The sequence below is a fragment of the Callorhinus ursinus genome, unplaced genomic scaffold, assembly GCF_003265705.2.
Source record: "Callorhinus ursinus isolate GAN/ISIS: 27379988/994484 unplaced genomic scaffold, GSC_fseal_2.0 scaffold11, whole genome shotgun sequence".
Taxonomy (NCBI): Eukaryota; Metazoa; Chordata; class Mammalia; order Carnivora; family Otariidae; genus Callorhinus; species Callorhinus ursinus.
In genome coordinates this window covers 42,301,270-42,324,024 of record NW_027397073.1, presented here as the reverse complement: position 1 = coordinate 42,324,024, position 22,755 = coordinate 42,301,270, and positions in this window count along the sequence as shown.

Genomic DNA, 22,755 nt, shown 5'->3' with positions numbered 1-22,755 from the left:
CTTCCACTAAAATGTGAGGAAGGAATAAAATATTTTAAAACCTGAAAGTGCCCCACATCGGGCTCCCTACTCAGTGGGGAGTCTGCTTCTTCCTCTGCTCCTCACCCTGCTTTCGTCCTCTCTCTCTCAAATAAATAAAAAAAAACCTTAAAAAAAAACCTGAAAGAATTCATGAAGTATACTTCTTTCCTAGGAAATCAGTTAAAGATATATTCCAGCAAATTAAAAAAAAAATAAACCAAGAGAGAGGAAGATGTGAGATTCAGGAAATAATAAATATAAGAGAACAGGATAGAGAAGTTCCAAAATTACAACTTTGTAAGCCTCAAGTCTAGTTTATTTTTTTTATTTTTTTATAAAGATTTTTTATTTATTTGATACAGAGAGACACAGCGAGAGAGGGAACACAAGCAGGGGGAGTGGGAGAGGGAGAAGCAGGCTTCCCGCCGAGCAGGGAGCCCGATGTGGGGCTCGATCCCAGGACCCTGGGATCATGACATGAGCCGAAGGCAGACGCTTAGTGACTGAGCCACCCAGGCGCCCCCTAAAGTCTAGTTTAGAGCAGAAAAAAAAAATATAGGCAATATGTATAAGAAATATTCATATATATGTATATATATATTATATGTATACTATGTATATTCACTTGATATGTGACCATTATGGCAGATCCTAAAGGAGAATATATAATTAATCAGTATTTGGTCCTGCTCTGAACTCTAATTTACACTTGTATTATACTTATCTAATTAACCCATGGATAAATTATGAAAGATTTAATTTTGCCACAAGAGAAGAATATAAAAGCAAAGACACAGTGAGTAAATAAAGATGAGCTGGAGAGAAGGGGACACCGATTTCCTCATCTTACAAACTGGGTGTCAAGACATAATGCTGAAGGTTGATAGAACATAATTATTTGCATTTGCATATGGGACCAGTGGAGGAAGGAACTGAGGGTTATGGGATAACTATTTGGGGAGGTAGAGTTTGGAAATATGAACAGTAAGTTAAAACCCTGTTCTCTTAGATTGAGATAATAATAAATGATGCATAAATTTGAAAAATCAGAGCAAAAGTTTAAACTTTTTTTCCAACTGTTTACATTTCTGGGGCTATTCATCAGACTAATTAAATCTAGTAATGTATTATTTTATTTATTTATTTATTTTTAGAAGATTTATTTATTTTAGAGAGAGAGAGAGAGCTCAATGCCAGACTCTGTCTCACGACCCCGGGATTATGACCTGAGCTGAAACCAAGAGTTGGGCCCAACTGACTGATCCACCCAGGCACCCCTCTAGTAATGTTTTAATTGCTTCTAAGTAGGGGAACTGGGTATGAGGTATATTGAGGCAGTGTCAATGTTTATTGTATATGGTTTGTTAGAATCTGGCTTTTCAAACTTTTATGCATTACTATGATAAAAAAATTAAAAGAAATAATTGCAACATGAAAAGTGCTAGAATAGTAACATCTATATAAGGGTCTATATGAGCACACGAAGACAGTGATGGTTAATTCCAATTATTCTCTCTCTATTTCCATTTTAATAAACCATTTAAAATGCGAGGTCATGGATTTGGGTTTTTAAGTTGGGAAGGGCTAATGCACTTGCTCAAATGCATTACATCTAGGTATACATTTACACCTTGATCAATGAAAGTTAACAAGGTTCAATGTTCATTTACTTCTCTTGTGGAAATATCTGTTTATTTACTATTGATTAGCTATTATCAATTATCATTGATTAACACTTGTGTAATTTTAATTTCTGGCTGGCTTTAATTCCCCCTAGTAATAATTTTCTTCCATCTGATGACTCTCAACAATTTTCACAGTAAGACAATGTTATTTTCCTAGATAAAATTAAGGAAAGGGTCAGATTTTAATGCAAAGTTCTCAATCTGCATGCCATTTTTAAATGTGCTGGTCGATGCTCTGTTCCTAGGATAATGTTCTATTCTTTTATTGCTCAATGTACTCTGATGTTGAGTAATTAAAGAATTACTGCAGGAAAACTGTATATAGAAGAACCACACATCTGGAGTTTGTAGACAAGATTTCTAAATATTGTTTCCCTGATCACTGAATGTAGCAATGCTTAGTCATACCTCAGCAACCCACATTTTAAGCACTTTGTCTACAAGTATGATATCTACCACCTACTGATGTTGTAAGCACTAATAAAAATTTTTAGGAATCACATATTTTATAACTGGTTAAGTTGAGAATCATACATGTGAGTATTATTTCAGTGTCTTGGTTAGCTTGAAATGAATGATAAAGGAGAGCTCCCCACAGAATAACTGCATAAAGTCGATTCTTCCAGGGCTTGGCCTGAGTCTGGGGTCTAAAGAAATTATTTTGCTATGTCTTACCTTAAATGATCATCAATTATACTACCTAATTCCATGTATTTTAAATTTAGGGAACTTGTTTTTCAAGATTCATTATGAGCTGGTAAAACCCTGCAAAAGAGATCTAATTTGAAATAGAGCTTATTTTTAGATTCGAGTGCATGAGAAAAAGATGTTTTAAGATAGTTGGCAGATTTGGCATCCTCACTGGTAAAATGTGTTTTTATTTCTATATAATTACAAAAATATGTAATTTATCCTTTCAAGCAGAGACTATAGCTGGAGATTGGAGTGTAGCCAAAGTGTTGAACATCTTGCAGAAGGGAGTTAAGGGTAATCCAAAAATTATACACTGGCAACTCTCACCTCTGCACCTGGAAAACTAGTTTAAAAGATTTTGGAAGGTGGAACACAAATCATCGGGGTGAGCAAAATTTGTTAGGAATAAATCAGCCTGGGCTTTGCAAATGTAAATCATTCCCTCTCTGCCTTGAAAGGGTACTTTATGATGCTTAACAAAGAGTAAATAAAGGAGGGTTGCCAGATGTACTCAATTTAGATTTTCAATGCCTCTTAAAAGAGATATTTTTATCCTGAGTATCACCTGACAGTGGAAATCTGTGCCTGCATTTAAAGAACACACAAGAAGCTTTCTTGCCATCTGACCGTCTACGGTCCAGCTTTACCAGAGTCCGCAGGGTTAGTGGCCACCCTGGACAAATCCATACCTTGTTGTAGGTCTATTCCCTAACACCTATAAATTCTTGGCAACAGAAGGGAAAAAAGTTCTGTCAGTGATTAAAAACCGGATAGATGACAAAAAGTCAGGATTCCGAAAAATGTCTTGCTGCTATAAGGAAAGATCCATCTGCTTATTGAAAGAGGGTCATTATTTGGAAAAAGAGGAGGCAAACTGATTGTGTTGAACTGCTAAGGATAAACACTTAGAGGAAATGAAAATCCCGAGAAAGTAATGGGAAAAAAATAAAGTAGGCATTTGAACACATGCACACACACATTCTTGTCTGTCAGAAATATTTAAAAAAATGAGAATTATGTTCTTTCTTTAACCAATTTATGATCTAATTAAGAAGATGTCTACACATAAATTGGTAATTAGCCTTAAATTCAAAGACTGAGGCAAATGATTGACACAGAGAGGAAGTATGAACAGATTTCAAAGCAAAGAGCAATCACTTTTGATTAAAGTGACTGGTGAAGGTGTCATGGAGCAAATCTGATTTGGTCCTAAAAAGGGATACAAGTTAATGATAAAGAAAGACATTTGGCCAAGGTGGAAAATGAGCAAAAAGACATAAAATGTTGAAGTGTTTTGTGCAGCATTTAAAAGCACATTTAGCTAGTGAAGAAGTGGTGTGGTAAGCCAAATGTCTCCACTGTTGACTGCTGAACGGGGGAACAACCATGATCAAAGCAATCTTTTGAATATATTCACTATACATGATATAATATATGAAGAATGGATCACATCTGTGGGTGAGGGGCCAGAGAGGCAATGGATTTGGAGTTGGCTGAGTTTCGACAGCGACTCTATCACATAAAGTCAATTTTTTCTTAATTAATTTATATGAATCAAATGCAAATACAACTAGGTCTTTTTTGAGGAGAGGGACTTGGACAAATGAAATTAATCGACACTCTTATAGAAAAATAAACAAGAAAGAATAGCAAGAAAATTTTAAAAGAAAAGCACAGAAGAAAAATTAGCGCTTTAAGATCTTAAAATCTGTTAATAATTTAAGGAGTGTGCTACTGGCACATGAAGAAAACAATAGTCCAATGGGACATAATAGAAAATTCAGGAATAGACCCAATTTACAAATGAGAGGGGGTGGATTAGGCAATAAATGATGCAGGACAAGTAAATAATGATCTGATAAGAATATTGTGTAAAATTCATGCATCACATCACATACCAAGATACATTGCAATTAGCTACAGCATTCACATCTATAAAATAAAAGCATAAATGTATCTGAAGGATCAAAAACTAATGATGTGATTAACATAACATAAAAAAATAAATAAAAAAGAAATGTATCTGAAGGAAATATAGAATTATTTTATCATAGAGTGTAAGAAAAGTCTTCTCACTCTATTTCAAATTCCAGTAGGTATAATATTTTTTAAAAATTTTAATTCAGGGCGCCTGGGTGGCACAGTCAGTTGAGTGTCTTACTGTTGGTTTTAGCTCAGGTCCTGATCTCAGGGTGGTGAGATGGAATCCTACATCGGGCTCCATGCTCAGCACAGAGTCTGCTTAAGACTCTCTCGCCCTCTGTCCCTCCCCCGCAATATGCACGCATGCTCTCTCTCTCTCTCCCTCTAAAATAAATAAATAAATAAATCTTAAAAAAATAAACTATAAAAATGTTAAGTTCAATTCCACAAAAAATAACAATGAAAAAACATTCCATGCAGCAAAGTCACGGTTCTAATAATCCAGAAAAATAGCCACTGCTTATATGATAGACACATGGCTAATATTCCTAATACATAAAGAACTCCTAAAAATAGATAGGGATAAGTCTTATACATTAATAGAAAAACGGGCAAAACAAAGAGGAGGGAAAGGGGGACGGGAAGGGAGGGATAAGAAGAAGAAGAACAGAACAGAATAGAAAAGAAAATGGCCCTTAAGCATTAACAAAATATTCAATTTCACTCATAATTAGAAAAACAGAAACTAAGGCTTCACTGAAGTACCATTCTTTTGCCTTCCTATTTGACAAAAATTTAAGTTGCCTAACTTGCTGAATTGTAGAAGTGTGGGTGGGGGTATAATAAGATCCCATCCCTACACATGGAATTGAGCAACATATTAAAATAATAAATGCATATAGTCTTCCATCCGGTGGTTCTACTTATGGGTTTTATCCAACAGATACACTCTCCCTGTTGAAATGCTGTAGGTATAAGAGTATTCGAGCAGCATTTGTGATACCAAAATAAACATGACTTTCATGTTATGCTCATTGATAAATGACAAACTTCAAAATACATTCTAATTTTTAAAAAACTTTTCTTTTTTTTAAAGATTTTATTTACTTATTTGACAGAGAGAGAGAGAGAGAGTGTGTGAGAGAGAGAGCACAAGCAGGGGGAGTGGGAGAGGGAGAAGCAGGCTTCCTGCCGAGCAGGGAGCCCGAAGCAGGGCAGGGATCCCATGATCCCAGGACCCTGGGATCATGACCTGAGCCAAAGGCAAACGCTTAATGACTGAGCAACCCAGGCGCCCCTTAAAAAATTTTTCAAATAAAAGAATGACAAACTGAATTCTTCCGTGAGCCACTAAAGAACTTAAATATTTTAACCAATTCATTCACCAAATTAAATTCAATGTCATTATTTTCCCATGAACTGAAAGTAAAAGGTGAAAAAAACATATGTGGATATGCAGAATTTTTCAGTAAATCAAGATCCCTTCAAGGTTAATATGTGCTGTGAACCCTTTTGTGATTTTAGTAAATACTACAATAACAACAACAACAACTAACAAACTCTTACATTACAAAATGCATTGTTCTTTCAGTGAAGACCTATTTCAAGTGTTGTTAGGCCCAGGATGTGTAGCTGTCAGGCAAACAACAACAGCCAACAAAGAAGCCCTCTTCATTGTGAATCACTGTTGAGAATGATTTTTAATTTTAAGTAGGTGTGTGACTTCTCTTTTAAAAATCGAATTTGACTCTACATTTCAATTAACTGAAGGGATATCTGTGCAGCAATTATTCTCAGTAACTTGATCTTCATTAATAAGCAGCAGCTCTCAAAAAAAAAAAAACATAAAAATTAAAACTGTTACAGGACAAGGGCAGGAAACCCCAATGCTACAAATACTCAGCTCCCACACAGAGATCCTCGGCTCCACCTCCTTTCAGAAACAGTGTACCCAATGGTGAATAGAAGAGAAAGTAAAAAGCAGGGACCTTCAAAGCTGGAGTCATTGGTGACTGATACAAAACATTTACCATCTCTGTCTGCTTTCCACCCTGGGACTCAGAGTCCCAGCAGATATTCTTGAAAGGTTGGTAGATGCCCAACTTCTGATACATCTTTCCCATCAGGTAACCTTTCCTATTTCTGAATAGTCATCCCCTCTTCTATCATTCTACACTCATCCTTCAACATCCAGGTTTTTGTTTTTGTGTTCTTCCCTAGATTATTATGTGCCTGGAGAACCACAGAATGGTCTCCCATAAACTCCAGAAAAATAAGTCGTTTACTATGAGTTTAAGAAATGTATGCCAATCATTCAGGTGATATCTTACACTTTCCCTCTCCATGCTCCAAAATACATGAGAAATAAGCACAGGAGTCAGATGGAGGAAAAAAAAAAAATCAGTTTTAAAACTGTTAACAACTGCATTGAAAAATGTAGCTTAACCCCAAACTGGCACCATGCTTCGCCTCCTTCCTCATCCCTCATTCCCAGTATCCTTATGCATACTGGACTTCAGGGCTGACTCCGGCAGTCTGAGGTGTTCCTGTAAGTTGACCTTACAGTGGAATGGTAAATGTATTAAGGCCCAGAAAGAGAAGAGGCACCAGGGTGCCCAATTTCACTGTCAGAAAAGTTTATCTTCCTTTGGGAAAGAATGAGTCAGAGAAGCCAAGTGAAGGATCCTGGATCCTGTGTCACTCTCTCAAGCCATCAACAGAACACTATCAAAATGCAAATATGCTCTTTCTGAAGAGTAAGACGGCAATCACTTTTTATTCATCAGTATTTTCTCTTAGGTAACATCAGGTAACCTAGCTGATACAAAGAACTCCTGTCAAAATTATAATACTCAGAGTTGAAATGTGCAGATGAAAGAACTGAATTACGCTGAGTATGGTGATACAAGAGGAGAAACAGATTCATGTGAGGGCCACAGTTCAGGGTTTTGCGTGCCCACGGCTGCTGCCTGATGATTCTGGATTTGAGCACAAATTTCAGTTATGATTTTGCTTTTAGCTGGCCAATTTTCTAAGATAAAGGTAGCAACATCTAGCATCTACATTATGCTATTATCTAGAATGAGCAAAGACATGTGATTTCTCTTCCATTTTTGTTTTCTTTTGGACTCACTTTAACTTCTGAATTGCTACTGAGTAGCAAACAGAACAGAATATTTTGATTTTTACCCTCAGTGGCATTATGAGCAACCTCACCTATAATGAGCATTAATAAAAATGAAAATGAACATTTACTGAACACTTCTAATTATACTAGAAATCATGCCTTAGCCACTTGTATGCATTATTCCATTTAATATTCATAACTTTCACAGATATTATTAAACAATTTTACAATTTGTATTTCTATCTGAGAGCAAAGTATTTTCTCTGGGGGGTAGTCCTTTAAAAAGCCACAGAACGACCCAGAAAACAAGATAAATAAACTTATTCAAAGATTCTTATTATTGAACATCATATTTATAAAAAATGAACCCTACCTTTCTTTCCCAATCAAGTGGTATCTTTTTATTAATTCAGCTATCACTTATGTACCCAGCACTGGTACTCACTTCAGAAGAATGACAATGAGCAAGGCAGACACTTAACTTCCTGTTGAGCCATCATGTAGGTGGTAATGGGTTGATTAGACATGGCTGATGTTCTCCTATTTTTTTCCCAGAAGGCTAATAGACCTATCAAGAAATCATGGAGTTTTGGGAATCTAAGAAGTTGTGGTTTAATAGAGCAAATGGGCTCCTCTAGGAAAGTATTATTTATTCACATTGATATTACCCTGAAGTGACAGATAAGAACCCTAGGGAAGATTGCTATGGATTACTACATAATCTTCTAAACATTCTCTGTGAATGAACTTCATTCCTGAGAGAATCACCATGGGCCTTATTGAATAGTTTGAATTCCAAGGCTCTGAGCTACATTTTATATGTTCCCCAAACAGTGGAATACTGGCAGATTAATAAATCATTAGTTAGAATATGAGAAACTAACATGAACAAAAAGAAAGGTCTATAAATTTTGTGTAAAGGCCCCAGGATTTGATAATATATATCACAATAGGTGGAATTGCTGTGGTCCTTTCAAGTTATTACCTTGACCTCATCCAGTTAATTTAGTGGATAATTTGGTCAAAACTGTACAATGAGGGCGCCTGGGTGGCTCAGATGGTTAGGCGTCTGCCTTCGGCTCAGGTCATGATCCCAGGGTCCTGGGATCGAGTCCCACATCGGGCTCCCTGCTCCTTGGGAGCCTGCTTCTCCCTCTGCCTCTCTCTCTCTGTGTCTCTCATGAATAAATAAATAAAAATCTTAAAAAAAAAAAACTGTACAATGAGATAATTCAAAACTAAGAGCATAGAAGTACCAGACCTGATAACAAACAGATGACGTTTGGAAAAATGTTTTACATGGACCTAGAAAATGTTTTATTGAAATAACACATACTGATGAAGGCAAAAGTGTTTTACCTGGCTTAGTTCAGTGCTTTGTTTAATTTAAGATGGTGAAAATGGAAGAACTTGCCTTGTTTCTCTTCCATCAGTTGAACTCTCGTTAATGTGTATGCCTGATCAGTTCTTTGACGGGGCATGGAAAAGTCAGGGAAGCGAGAAGAGCAGTATTAGTTTCCTTTATCCTGGAAATTCAGGCCATCCATGCCTCTTAAATATCAGTGCTTTTAAAGAGGATCGTGTACCTCTTACATTGGGTATGTTAGAAGAAGTCACTGCTGTGTCCTCTCTGCCTCATTACTGCCATTGAACCAAGGGTATAGACTCAATACATAATATCGGAAAATTAGGTCAAAATTGAAGGACAAATCTTCAATCAAGCATTGTAGAAATAAATATGAAAGTCATACACAATATGATCAATTAAGATACTCCTAGGCTACCATATGTCCTAGTGGATATTTTGATTTACTACATTGTATTCAGACAGATGCCAAATTATAAATTTGCAAAGGATGGGCCTTTCACAACATGGGAATGAGATGGTGAATGGATGTACGGTCAGCAGAGCTCCCTATTGGGTACCAAGGGCAGGGAGAAGAAGTAATGAAGGCAAGTAGTTGATATAAGATGTCGGTATGTCATAAGTTTAACATGTTTTCTTTTTAATAAAGATTTATTTTTTCATTCCAGAAAGAGAGAGAGAGTGAGCACAAGCTCACTTGGGAGGGGCAGAAGGAGAGAATCCCTAAGCAGATTTCTCATGAGCCCAAAGCCCCACATGGGGCTCAACCCCGCCACCCATGAGATCACAACCTGAGCCCAAACCAAAAGTCCCATGCTTAACTGACCCAGCCACCCAGGTGCCCCTAACATTTTTCATTACTGAATACTACACTTCAGTTCTTGCGTTAAATGCTGGAATGTTTATAATGTATGTTGTCTTTCATAATTTAGTAGGATTTTTGGTTATAATTTTCATAGTGATGAAATTCAAATCTTATTTTTAACCATTTATCACTGTATAATGAACTTAAATATTACTGTCTTATTAAGCTTAGAACAAATGATAATGCAGGTCCTTACTTTTTGATAAAGTATGGTCTAACATACCATATTCACATGTAAGGCAATAATGCGATACCATCTGCAAAATATTTTTAAATAAATTTCCATTTCATCAACATTCTGGGACATACCAGAACTGAAGTAAAAATCTCTATCTCAAAGAAAGTATTCCATAAGGTCTCTACTAGTATGGATCCAAAACTTTTGTCAGAAAGTTTTCAATATGCTTTACGATACTGCCATATTTTAAGTTACAGAAGAAAATGCCTTTTTGTATTAGCAGAAGAAGTAATGTTTCTTGACTGATGTGAGGTAAAAATTCTAATATATCAGCCTTGCTGAATTAGAATAGATAAACAAAATGTTTTCAGTTATAAGCAGGAGCGTTGCCGGCAAAAATTTGTATTTAGAATGCAACTGGATTTATGTTTCTATGTTAGATACCATAAGTGACTCATTCTCACATGAAAGGTTATTATCTGCAAACAGAATATAGTTATCCTCAGATTTTCATTGTTTTTCCATTTATGATTAAATATTTGTATTCCATCTTTATCTCCCAGTTTTCAATTTTACTGCTCCATCTGGTGATCAATCATGTCTTGTGTTTTTAAATAGTAGTTTAGAGAGGGTTTAAAACGTGTCCATTTTTTACAGTGTCAGTAATAAAAAAATATTGCTTATAATGTCTCCTGGGGTACATATTCATGTCATGCACAGAGGAGTCATTGAAAGATTTCTGAAAAGGGAAAGGTTAAAGGGCAGACATTTTTAATGCCAGAAGTCTGATCAATATAATAAGCAATTGCATTGCTAGGCCTATTTATTTTTCCTTGCTTCACAGAAAAAGAAAAAAGAGGAATGCAATTTCACAGGATGGAAATAACTTGTGGTGAATTGCTGCCATCCAGATCAACCTTAAGTCCAAATGGTTCATTCATCTTAGACTAGATCCTGGTGCAGCCCAGTGAACTGATGTTCTGGAAATCAGGCACAGAGATTCTGAAGCAATGCATCACACTTGCATCTGTGATTTGCTTAAAATATTCCATTTAGCCTTTCCTCCCAGGAAACAAAGCCAGTAGTACTTGATTATTGAATAGTCCTTTTTGGATACTTAGTTTGAGGAGATTTTATTAAGATTATGGGAAACTTGAATTTTACAGACTGAATCATGGGTTTTATTTCAGTTTTGATCTGTCTCCAAGGGCTGCGATAGGAGACTAGGATACATTATATGTTAGCTCTATTTTAGCATGCTCTTATTGCAATCTCAGGCAGAGTCAAATGCTTTGGAGAAAGAGATTAAATTGTTAGAGTAAGAGTTACAAGAAAGGACAAATCCATATGTGCAAAAGTGGACTTAGAGTAATAACCTGCGATATTTTCTATGTAGGTATGTATATTTTAATTGTGCATTTCTATGGTGACATTCACAATGATCAGTTTAAACAACTGAGATTTGCCAGCTCCACTCTGCTTACATGGTCTCGGGAAGCACCCCCACCCCCTTCCTGATCATACAACAGAGGAGGAAGGCTGCGGGATGCTCAGAGATGGCATATACTTGCCCCCACGTCACACAGCAGATACAAGCCAAGCAAGCATTTCAGCTGCCTGGGATTCTCCCACTCCTCACCTGCTGCCTTGGTCCCAGCCAAGGGGGTGGGGTTAGGCTGCCTGGCTTCTGCTCTGGGTGTCCAATTTCCACTCCATGGGTCAGGATCAGGCCGCATGGGGAGGAGGGAGCAATGGGTGCTGAGTGTCTAACAATGCCCAGGCTGTGTGCCAGGTGCAAAAAAATGGTTTGAGGGAAATAGCTAAACATTCTCTTCAGGAAGAGGACCCTAGCTAACTCCTTTATGTGTAAAATAAAGTTTGGGGCATGCACACACACACACACACACACACACCTCTAATAAGCTGACATTTAAGGAATGCCTATTTATGTGGAAAAGCATTGTTACAAAGCACACAAAGTGCTAGGAAGACATTTTTCCTCCCCCAAAAAAGAGTAGGAAGCAGTGGAATAAACACTTTTCTTGGATTCTAAGAGGTCTGAATTGCCTGGGTATAACCTTCAGAACAACCCCAGCATTTCTACATTTCCTTCTGCCTCTGTCCCATGTTTAGGATGCTGAGGACGCATTATATCCCACTCAGCCTTACACAAGGCCTAACCCCAAACTCAACCCCATGTCCTCTGTTCTGCTGTGAGACTTCTGTCTTAGAGCCAACCAGAGTGCCCACTCCATGTTAATTTCTCACAAAGACTTAAGCTGACCTGATCCTCAATATTGAAGTAGAAGAACAAATATTACTTTGGCAGAGGTTAGTTTTTGGTCATATCCATTTCTCAGAGAGGCTTTATCTAAAATAGTACTTTTTGTCTTTCTCTAGCCCCTCCCTAAATTACTTTGGTTCTTTTTTTTTTTTGTCATAGCATTTTTATCACGATTTTAACACAAATCATAATTAGACCTATTCATTCATTTATTTTTCTCTCCTTTCTCAATAATAAGGTGCCTAAAGAAAGATTTTGTTTTGTTTCTCTCTGCCTGATGAACAAGGACTGTGCTGGTGGTTAGATGTTCAATAAATATTTATTGACTTAACGAAAAAAAAATTTGTTGGGTTTCTTAGGTTGGCTTCTCCCAGAAGCAGCCCCTAACCCCACAACTGAGATGTAGTGATTTATTAAGGACATGCTCCTGGGAGAAATCTGTAAAGGACAGGAAGTGTTGAATAGGACAGGAAGGGAGAGGAGCCACATGAGGGTGAGATTTCAGGTATAGTCCAGAGACAGGTAGTTCTCACAGAGAGCTCTGGAATGTACGTTTCAACTTCAAGCTTCTTGACCTGGAAGCAAAGGAGCCAGGCTTTCCACGAGTCAGTCCATTGGCTCCTGATAGCCTCCCCAGGTGGGGGTAGGAACACTTCACCCCTAGCTTATTGTCACAGATCCTAATTACCTGTCTTGAATCACTTGAATCACTTTTAGAGGGTGACAATTAACAAAACTGAACTAGTTGTGTAGCACAAGAAAGCTAGTGGGCCTTCTACTTTCCCATTAAATAAAATATATATTTTAAAATGGCCTAATTTTTATGCAATGTTACTGGGTTTGTAAAGCCTATCAATATGTAGTATTGTTATCATTTGATCTTCAAAGCAGCCCTTTAAGTCAGGAGTAAAGATTCTCTCTCTCTCTCCCCCTCTCTCTTTCTCTCTCAGTCTCTCTCTCTCTTCCTCTCTTAATCTCTCTCTTTTTTTCCCCACATTTTGAAAAAAAATGAGGTACAGATAAATTAAGTTGTAGGAGTTGAGCCAATATCCAAAAGGGGGCTTGATTGCAGAAATTATTTATGTTCCTACTGCTGTATCAAGCTGTCACATAAAGAGATTAATCTGTCTTTATTTTCTTAATCACGAAGAATCTAAAATAAAAATTTCAGGCCAAGTAAGTGGGGAAGAAGGAATCCAGATTAAGGAGGAAAATGTTAATGACAGAAAGAACAGAGAGGTTGTTGAATCACATTGAGTAGGGCTGCCTAGTCCATCTGTGCCAGAGGCTCCTGTGACTCTGTTTCACCCTATACCCTGCTCCCTTCTGTCAAGCCCATCCTATTTACCATTACAGTTGTCTTTATTCAACTGAAGCCTACTCTAAACTCTGCACTGTAGTATGTTCAAGATTTCACTGACGGAAAACAATCTACGAAATAACATTTGAAGAATGGTAGTGGGCTTTATTGGTCAGTGATGAGTGAAAAGAAGTATTTGGGGGAAAAAAAAAAAAAACAGACCCAGGAAACTGATGACCTATATACCAGCTGGAATGACTTTGCCTTCAGGTTATAAAAGCACTTTGTGTCTATTCGTTTGGCTACTGTGGAAATAAAACACTTCTATGTGATCAAAATCTAAACTTCTGGGAAAAAAAAGTTTTTTAACACCTAATTGTGTTGGTACTTTATAACTGTAATACTGGTGTTTTTCTGACCATTTCTTCCATAGTCTTCTAATCTGTTTTGTATGCCTGATATTTTATTCTAATGAATGTTCTTTTTTTTCAACTTGTATTAAAAAAGTTGCCGTTTATTAGAATTGTAGAAGTTAGAGCTGGCAGGGAAAGAACTTACTCTCATTTTTGACAGAGTAAGATGTGGTGCAGAGAGGCTTCTAACATCACAGGACTTTCAAGTTACCAGATAGATGCAAGAGCCACGTCAGAGAGATGGTGTTGTGAGCTGAAGCCCTTCCAGGCTTTTCCTCATTCCTATTATAATCAACTTTTAATCCGAGATTAAAAGGTCCTTGATTATTTCCTTTGGCCCCTGCGTAGAGCTCTTCAGGAACACAGATACGGGTTTCCTGGCTCCACACTGGATGTGGCAAGTCTCCTCCTCGTCCTCTATTTTCTTTCCTCATTGATTGTGTTTTAGTTTAGCTGAAGCTCTGGATCTTGTTTCTGCCAAGTTCCATTTTGTTAAGACTTCACTGTTACACTCACTGGAGCCCAGGGCTTGGGACCTGGGGTGGGGGTAAAGCAGGATGAAATATCCCTGCAGCACCCACCACCCAGGATTCAAAAAAAGTTAAAAGGCAGCAATCTCCTGGACTATATTTTAATTTGAGCATCTTCCCATATCATTAAATATACCTTGGAAAGATCATTTGTAATGGCTAAAATCACCCACCATTTGAACATGCTCTCAGTGAACCACTCTTCTACTTATGGACATGGATGCCATTTTAAAAATAATTTTACATTATTTCTAATGAATAAAGATCAAATGAAAATTTGTAAACAAATACAAATGTACACAAACAAAATGTATACAAATACAAATGTACACAAATAAAATGTATACAAATATAAATATGTATCTTTGTACAAACAGGAGACTATTTTATTAGACCAAATTCCAAGGTGTTTAACTACTGGATTCAAAAGGTAGGAATATACTTAGGCCTCTTTAGACATATTGCCCACTGCTTTCCGGAAAGTTGTATTGATTTATACTTCCACTACTAAGTAAAACGAAGTCATAATATCCTTGATGAGTTAGAATATTTTGAAAAATCGTTGACTGATTGATGGGAGGAAAGTGGTATCTTTTTGTTTTAATTTGCATTACTGAATATATTTATTAAGCATGTACATTTCTATTATGAAAAGGTTTTACTTTTATTACAAAAATACAACCTGTCTTTTTTTTTTTTTTGTATTGCATAATGAATTTATCCAGGTGGAAATGTTACTTCTTAGAGTTTTGTTAGGCAGATAATCACATGTGGAAGTTACATTCAAGGTAGTAAGTCAGATAAAATGGGCTAATCTAAAAATAACACAAGAGCTGCACAATATTATGCATCATTTATACATTTTACATTGTTGTACCTTTTTCATTGTAATCCATTAATCTATTTGGAAATAAGTTAAAATAGAATTATAAATTTCCAAGGTAGAATCTAAAGTAATCTTGCTGCCCTCTGATTTCACAGGCATTTATTATGTCCTTCTTTGTGACACTTGAAATATAGTATTAGAGTATTTTCTTTTCCCCTTTTGCTATTTAACCTGTTTCTATTTTTCTTCTGCCCTGGATTCTAAGCAACTCAGGCTAGGGGCATTGATACAAGCCTCTATTCATTCCTTTAGCTTCAATTGTAGCAGGTGGTATGTCTGTGTGGCAGAATCCTCAACACACCTTTGCTGATTGATTTGGTGAAGGGATAGATATAATCTCTGTATGTTGGAAAATGCAATCCTCTTCATCTTCTGGGGGTCATGAGAACAGAGCTGGGCTCACAAAGATTTAAATATCATATATTGTCAGAGGTCACAAAGATTTTCCCTGGAAACCGAGCAGAACATACAGCCTAAGGAGCAAATGTGCATAAAGGCGTGCACAGGAGACCACCTTGGCTGATATTATCTTGTTTGCTTTCTGGAAGACTGCATCTCTATCTCTCTAATCCTGATCTTTCTCTGACCCAAACCCATCAAGCCTACCCAATTTCAGTTTTGTTTTGTTTTGTTTTTTAAGATTTATTTATTTATTTTGAGAGAGTGAGAATGAGAGAGAGAGAGTACATGAGAGCGGGGAGGGTCAGAGGGAGAAGCAGGCCCCTCGCTGAGCAGGGAGCCCGATGCGGGACTCGATCCTGGGACTCCAGGATCATGACCTGAGCCGAAGGCAGTTGCTTAACCAACTGAGCCACCCAGGCGCCCCAATTTCAGTTTTTATAACCACTGTTCCTCTTTTCCTTCACCTGGGCTCTGTTAGCCTTTTAACCCTGGTTAGTGCTCTACACTCTGCTTCCATATGAATGTTGGCTAGCACTGCCCCATTTAAACCCATTCGTTTTTACTATGAGACTTTGTCCTTGTAAGCATTTTCGCCTTACTGCTGAAACTACCTATGAATAGAGTGTCTCACCTTGCTTGGCTCTAGCTTTTTCGGCATGGTTCAGCTCTTGGTAACAATGTTCCTAAAATAGGCAGCTACAGTTTAGCATATAGCTTCTCCAGCCAGTACTAACCATCACCCCAGTCGGCCTTCTGTGGGCACTAGGCATATTATATGTGATATTATGACAACAGAAATAACTTGACTCCATCTCTTAAGATAAAAAAGAACAATGTAGAGTCAGAAACTGCATGTTTATGTTTATTTGTTACAATGTGTTGGTCCATGAATATTCCACCTCTCTCAAACTCTCTCCTGCTCCCTGCATATTACTTAAGCAGCATAAAAAAGTAGCTGGCCACCAGAAGTGAACCTCTATAAGGAGAGCCTCCAAATGAGTAAAGTCAGAGCTGGGTTGATGCATAAAATTATAATTCCAGTTCTCCATTAGGCTAAATTGTGCATGAACTTCATTGCTCCTAAGTCAAAGTGATTATTTTTTTTCCAAAAAGCTTTCTGGAATAGGCAAGCATTGAAATAATAAAGTATTTTCAGACTTTCAGAGTTTTCTTGCATTTATTTGATTTGTGTGTGTGTGCATGTGTGTATGTTATCCATAAGCTTCTTAAGCCAACATAGCAATCTTTAATGAATTGACCCTTTCTTACTTCCCGATTTATCTTCCAAACTTTGCCTTTCATTTATTTTCTAGTAAATACAAAATTCCTTATTGTTCGTTGAATACATTATGTTGTCTTTCTGCTTAATATTTTATTTTTTCTTTTCTTTTTTTTATTATGTTATGTTAATCACCATACATTACATCATTAGTTTTGGATATACTGTTCCATGATTCATTGTTTGCGCATAACACCCAGTGCTCCATGCAGAACGTGCCCTCTTTAATACCCAGCACCAGGCTAACCCATCCCCCCACCCCCCTCCCCTCTAGAACCCTCAGTTTGTTTCTCAGAGTCCAGTCTCTCACGGTTTGTCTCCCCCTCCGATTCCCCCCTTCATCTTTCCCTTCCTGCTATCTTCTTCTTCTTCTTCTCTCTCTTTTTTTTTTTTTAGCATATAATGTATTATTTGTTTCAGAGGTACAGGTCTGTGATTCATATTTTACTTTCTCCTGCATAGTTCCTACAAATCTGTCAAAGCTCAGAATGATCATCCTCTTCTTTAACAGCATTTGTTGAGCCTCTAAACTGAGCTGTCTTTCTTCTATACACCCACTACCTATGAATATCAGTATCATGATGCTTATTTCAGTATATATAAATTATATTTTATGTGAATGTTTACCCCACAAACAAGGTTCAATGAAAGAAGTTATATCTTACTTATCTTTGAATCTCCAGTGTTCTGAGTAGTGCCTGGCATGCAGTACATGTCTGCTACATGGAATTTGAGCCTTTGAAAAAGATGCTATTATTATCCACATTTTTAAGTCACAGGATATAGGTTTAGAACAATTGCCAAGATTTACTCAGGCAGTAAGTATGGAGAATTTGAATCCAGAACTCTCCCCAAACTTATTAGAATTTCAGTAGACCATAATGCCTCCAGGACACAGGTTTGTACTGAAGTCTCCTATGTCTTAAAAACTCATGCAATTTAGTACGTAATTTTTGATTTCTTTATTGATCCATCATTGTTTAGTATCATGTTGTTTAGCCTCCACATGTTTATGGGTGTTTTTTTCCAATTTTTTTTCTTATGATTTCTAGTTTTATACTGTTACGGCAGGAAAAGATGTATGAAATAAATTCAATCTTCTTAAATTTATAGTTTAACATGCTGGATATTTTGTGTCTATGAAAAGATTTTATATTCTGTTTTATTGGGATGGAATATTCTATATATATCTGTTAAGTCCATCTGATCTAATGTATTGTTCAAATAAACTATTTTGATTGAAAACAACAACAACAAAAAAACAAAAAACAAAAAAAAAACCCTCATGCATAGACACAAATAAGTATTTTTCTATACTACTTGCTTAGCTGGTTACCAGAAGAAGGAAGTCCACTGCAATCACATTTTATTCCAAGCCCAAAGACAAGGAAAACTTATCTAGTTGATCGATTCAAGGCTACTCTTCGGATTTTATTTTATAAGTAGTGTAAATAAGTCTGTTTAGTCTAAACATAGAGCAGTCTCTTTCTGGGCTTGAGAGTTGTGGCCCCTTAAACCTTTGCCCCGTCAAAGGGGAAAATTCAAAGACCAGGATTTGGCTTTAAGGCTCAGAAAACAGATCTTATGCTTCTTTGGTTATAAATAGCATACTAACATATCTATCTTTAAAATAAAGTAGGCTTTCACATGTTTCAGTTTAGTTTCTTGGAATCCAACTTCAGGGTTTATGGCCAAAGCAAAACATAAAATGCTTCTTTGTTACATTTTGCTTGTATGCGCACATCCCTCGGGAACCTTGCAGAAAAGAATGATAGGCTGTAGGTAAAAATTGGATATTCAAAAGTTTCCTGGGCAAAATACTATTATAATCCTATGTCTTAATAAAACTCCATCGTTTGCATTAACAGTGGGGTTCTTCGAGGTGATCCAGAGCGATGCATCTATCTGCTGAGGAGGAAGTTATGTGTCCCTGCTCAGTGAATGACCTTCTCATGGAGCCTGCGTGTTCACAGAGTCACTGAGAAGGGAGAGGAAAGTGCCCCATCTCTTATCAGGACTCCATGGTCCTGGCAAAAGAAAAGAACGAGAGAGCAGCAGGCATGCAAAGGTCTGACCTCATCGATTTCACAGCTTAAGGACAAAAGAGAAGCTGTGGCCAAAATTGGCTTTTGCTAAAAAACATGCAAGGATTCTTTTTCACTTCTATGGACATTCAGGAAAATTGCACATTGCTCAACCCACATTCAGATAGCTACTAATACTGCACTGTGAAAAGTAAATAATTTTAATTTGAGCTGTTTATCATAAAACATGCAGCTTATGTTGGCAATGCCTTACTCTTAAATAGCTTTTGTCACTATGAATTAAGAGTTGGCTAGCCATTTCTAGCACTAAGTCATTGCCTTGCCTAAGCACCCCTTTATCTGCAGACAACTCAGTTTGTTTCAAAGTCAAGCAACACTAGGAAATGACTCCCAAACAGGATTTGATGTATTAGCCTCAGGCACACAATGAAAAGAATTCTGAGATCATCATAGTCCTGAGCTCAGCACTAATATCTGAAAAACTTTCTTGCAAGGTGTTTGAGTGGGAATCTATTTTTGAAATCTGCCAGAAATCTAGTAAAAATGTGAAAAATAAATAAACATTTCTGGGGGAAAAAAAAACTACTCATGTTTTCTTGTATATTTCAGATTCAAGTCCCTCAAGAAAAAGAAACAAAGAAAGAAGGTAAGAAAGAAAAACAGAAAAAGGAAACTTTTAATAAAGTATCAATGATTGCATGCAGGAAACATTTTATCCAGCTTTCATTATGTATAAATCTTACAATTCTCCTTCTCTTTTTTAGGTAAGTTAGGTGTGCTTCTTGAATACTTATGTGGTAGGATAAGATTTATGTCATTGAGTTAAAAGACATTTCAGATTTTGTTTACTTTTCTAGACAACCACCATTGCATAATTTCAAGTACACTAAAATGAAACAAAACAAAAACAAAATGACTGTTTTATTTGGAAGTAATTTTAAAGTTACAAATATGTGCAAAAATAAGAATAGCACAAATAGTACCAGGTTCAACAGTTGTTAACATTTTACCCCTTTTGCTTCCTTATTTGTTCTCCCTCTCATTGTACACACATCCACATCCACAAACATACGCGTTATATTTTTGTGAATCATTAGAAAGGACATTACACTCATCATGCCCCTTTTCATCATTTCTTTTTTAAACAAATTTCCTTTACATGACTTAAGTATAATTATAAAATTCAATAAATTTAAAACTGAACAAGCGCTTTTAGCTCATCTGCTATTCATACTCCAGTTTTGCCAGTTGACTCAATAGCGCTCCAATTAGTATTCTCCTCCCAAACCCCTCACACCGTACAGGATCCTACATAGGATCAAATATTGTGTTTACTTGTCAGGGTTAGTCTCTTGAGTCTCCATTTATTTGGAACATTTCTACAGTCTTTCTTTGTCTTTGGAGATTGAGATTTTGAAGAATAATTTTTAAAATATGAAAACCCTTCTTTTGGATATGTCTGATGTGTATTCATATTTGGTTCAGATTATACATTCCCAGCCAAAATACTATGTGCTGTTGTGTCTTTCTTAGACTGTCACATCTGGAGAGATCAGATAGCTGTATGTCCCTCATTGATGATTTTAATTTGAACCATTGAGCCAAATACTTGTTGATTTCTCCACTGATAGATATATATTTTTCCTTACAATTAATAAATAGTCTGGCATTGGCACTTTAAAGCAATACAAATATCCTGGTCCTCAAGTGCGCTTGATTCTTGCTTGAATCAGTCTCTTATGACGGTAACAAAATGCTGGTTTTCTACCTCTAAAACTCCCACCACTTTCATTACTTGGTGCTCTATTATTGTCAAAAAACCCTTTAACTTCCCCCACCTGTTTGCCTATTAATTATCAGTATGGACACGTGGATTTTTTTCTCAGTGGGTCAGTAGTACATCACTATACTTAATTATTTTGGTCTTCAAATTGTCATGGAAGCTGACCCCTGAATTCTTGGGACATGCCCTATTAGTTTGGGGGGCACCTTTTTGCTTTCTGGCATAGCCAGATGTTCCAGGATCCTCTTGTGCCTACTCTTTCCTGGCCCTGGAATCAACCAGTTATTTATCTTAGTGCTACTGGTTCCATTTAGTGGGGAGTGGTACTAAAGATGCTGACCTGGGCTTTTTAGGTGTGTTCATTTAGATTTCTTCCTCAAGCCTTTTCAGCAGACAGAGCAGACATACGCATATGCACATACTTCAGCATATATAGATATACACACATATATATATATGACCATCTACATACACATACACATCTTAGAAATCATGATTTTATACCAATATCTCCAACTGCAACACATTAGAACGAGAGTACTCTTTTGCCCTCCTCCTTTCTATATATTTGTCTCTCTTTCCATGTGAAAATCCCAACTCCTAGCAATTGTCAATGCTATAAAACATTTAAAGTACATTCATAATTGATTTGCCCATATTTCCTCTTCAAAAAACAAATCTGCTAAAGAGTTCTCCCCACATAGCCAAAGACTGAGAATATACATCCAATTCTATATTCATAAATTACTTGGATTATTGCTTTATTTCTTTTCCTTCCCCTCCACCTTAATTATAATTTTAATTAAATATAATTGGCTATCTTTGCTTCAGGTTGCTTTCAATTTTAGTTTTACTTCTGCTCCTCACATCGTTGTTGGTTTATCTTAATATTTTAACAACACAGAGTGTCTCCATGCTTCCACTATGAAAGCTGTACAAAAAGATGTATTCAGAGAGGTGCCACTCTTTCCTAGATCCCTTCAACCCTATTCTCTTACATGTCATGCAGGTAACTATCAGCATCTTTGATCAGAGAGGCAGAACCATTACATTTTGGGGAGTTGACCTTATGTGATTGTAAGAGCCTGTTAAACAATATAAAACAGGCCATTTCTGACTGGTACCACAGACTGCAATCCACAGGGCAGACTGAGAAAGGCAAGATGAATATGAAGAGAAAGAAGTGAGGGAAAGCTGGGCGCCTGGGTGGCTCAGTTGGTTAAGCGACTGCCTTCTGCTCGGGTCATGATCCTGGAGTCCCAGGGTCGAGTCCTGTGTCGGGCTCCCTGCTGATCAGGGAGTCTGCTTCTCCCTCTGACCCTCTTTCCTCTCGTGCTATCTCTCATTCTCTCTCTCTCAAATAAATAAATAAAATCTTTAAAAAAAAAAAAAAGAAGTGAGGAAAAGCTAAAACCTGCGAGGCTGAGGTGAAATTCCCATGGACAGCATGGAACCTACATTGTTTTCTCACTGCCTCCAAGGCCACAACTTCGATGACGCGGCTGTCCTGCGTTGGCGCCCTTGGTTACAGAGCTGAGCTCCAGGAGTGAGCGAAGCTACCGCGGATCTTACCGAAGCGGAGGAGTCACCCTGGTTATTGCTCCCAAGTCAGTCAGGAGCAGCAGATAAATGAAAACATGGATGATGTACAACAGTGACCACCTAAGCGTAAAAAAGAATATAGCCACTCCTTTATTTCTGCCTTCCCAATCTGGTGGGAAAAATCTCTTAAGACCCATGTTAACTCAGACCTCGTCATGGGAGGGAATTCTGAGAAATATAGCTCCAGCTGAGCTAACTTAACACAATATAAACTACCACAATCCATCTTTTCTCAATTTGGCATCCCTATTTACCTCTTTTAGCCAACTTCCAAAAGACAGTTAAGAAAAAAAAAAACCAAAAACCTTTTGCCTAACAATGCTATTACTCCTTGTATAGCAAAAACATTCTAATCCTCTTCACAAAATAGAGT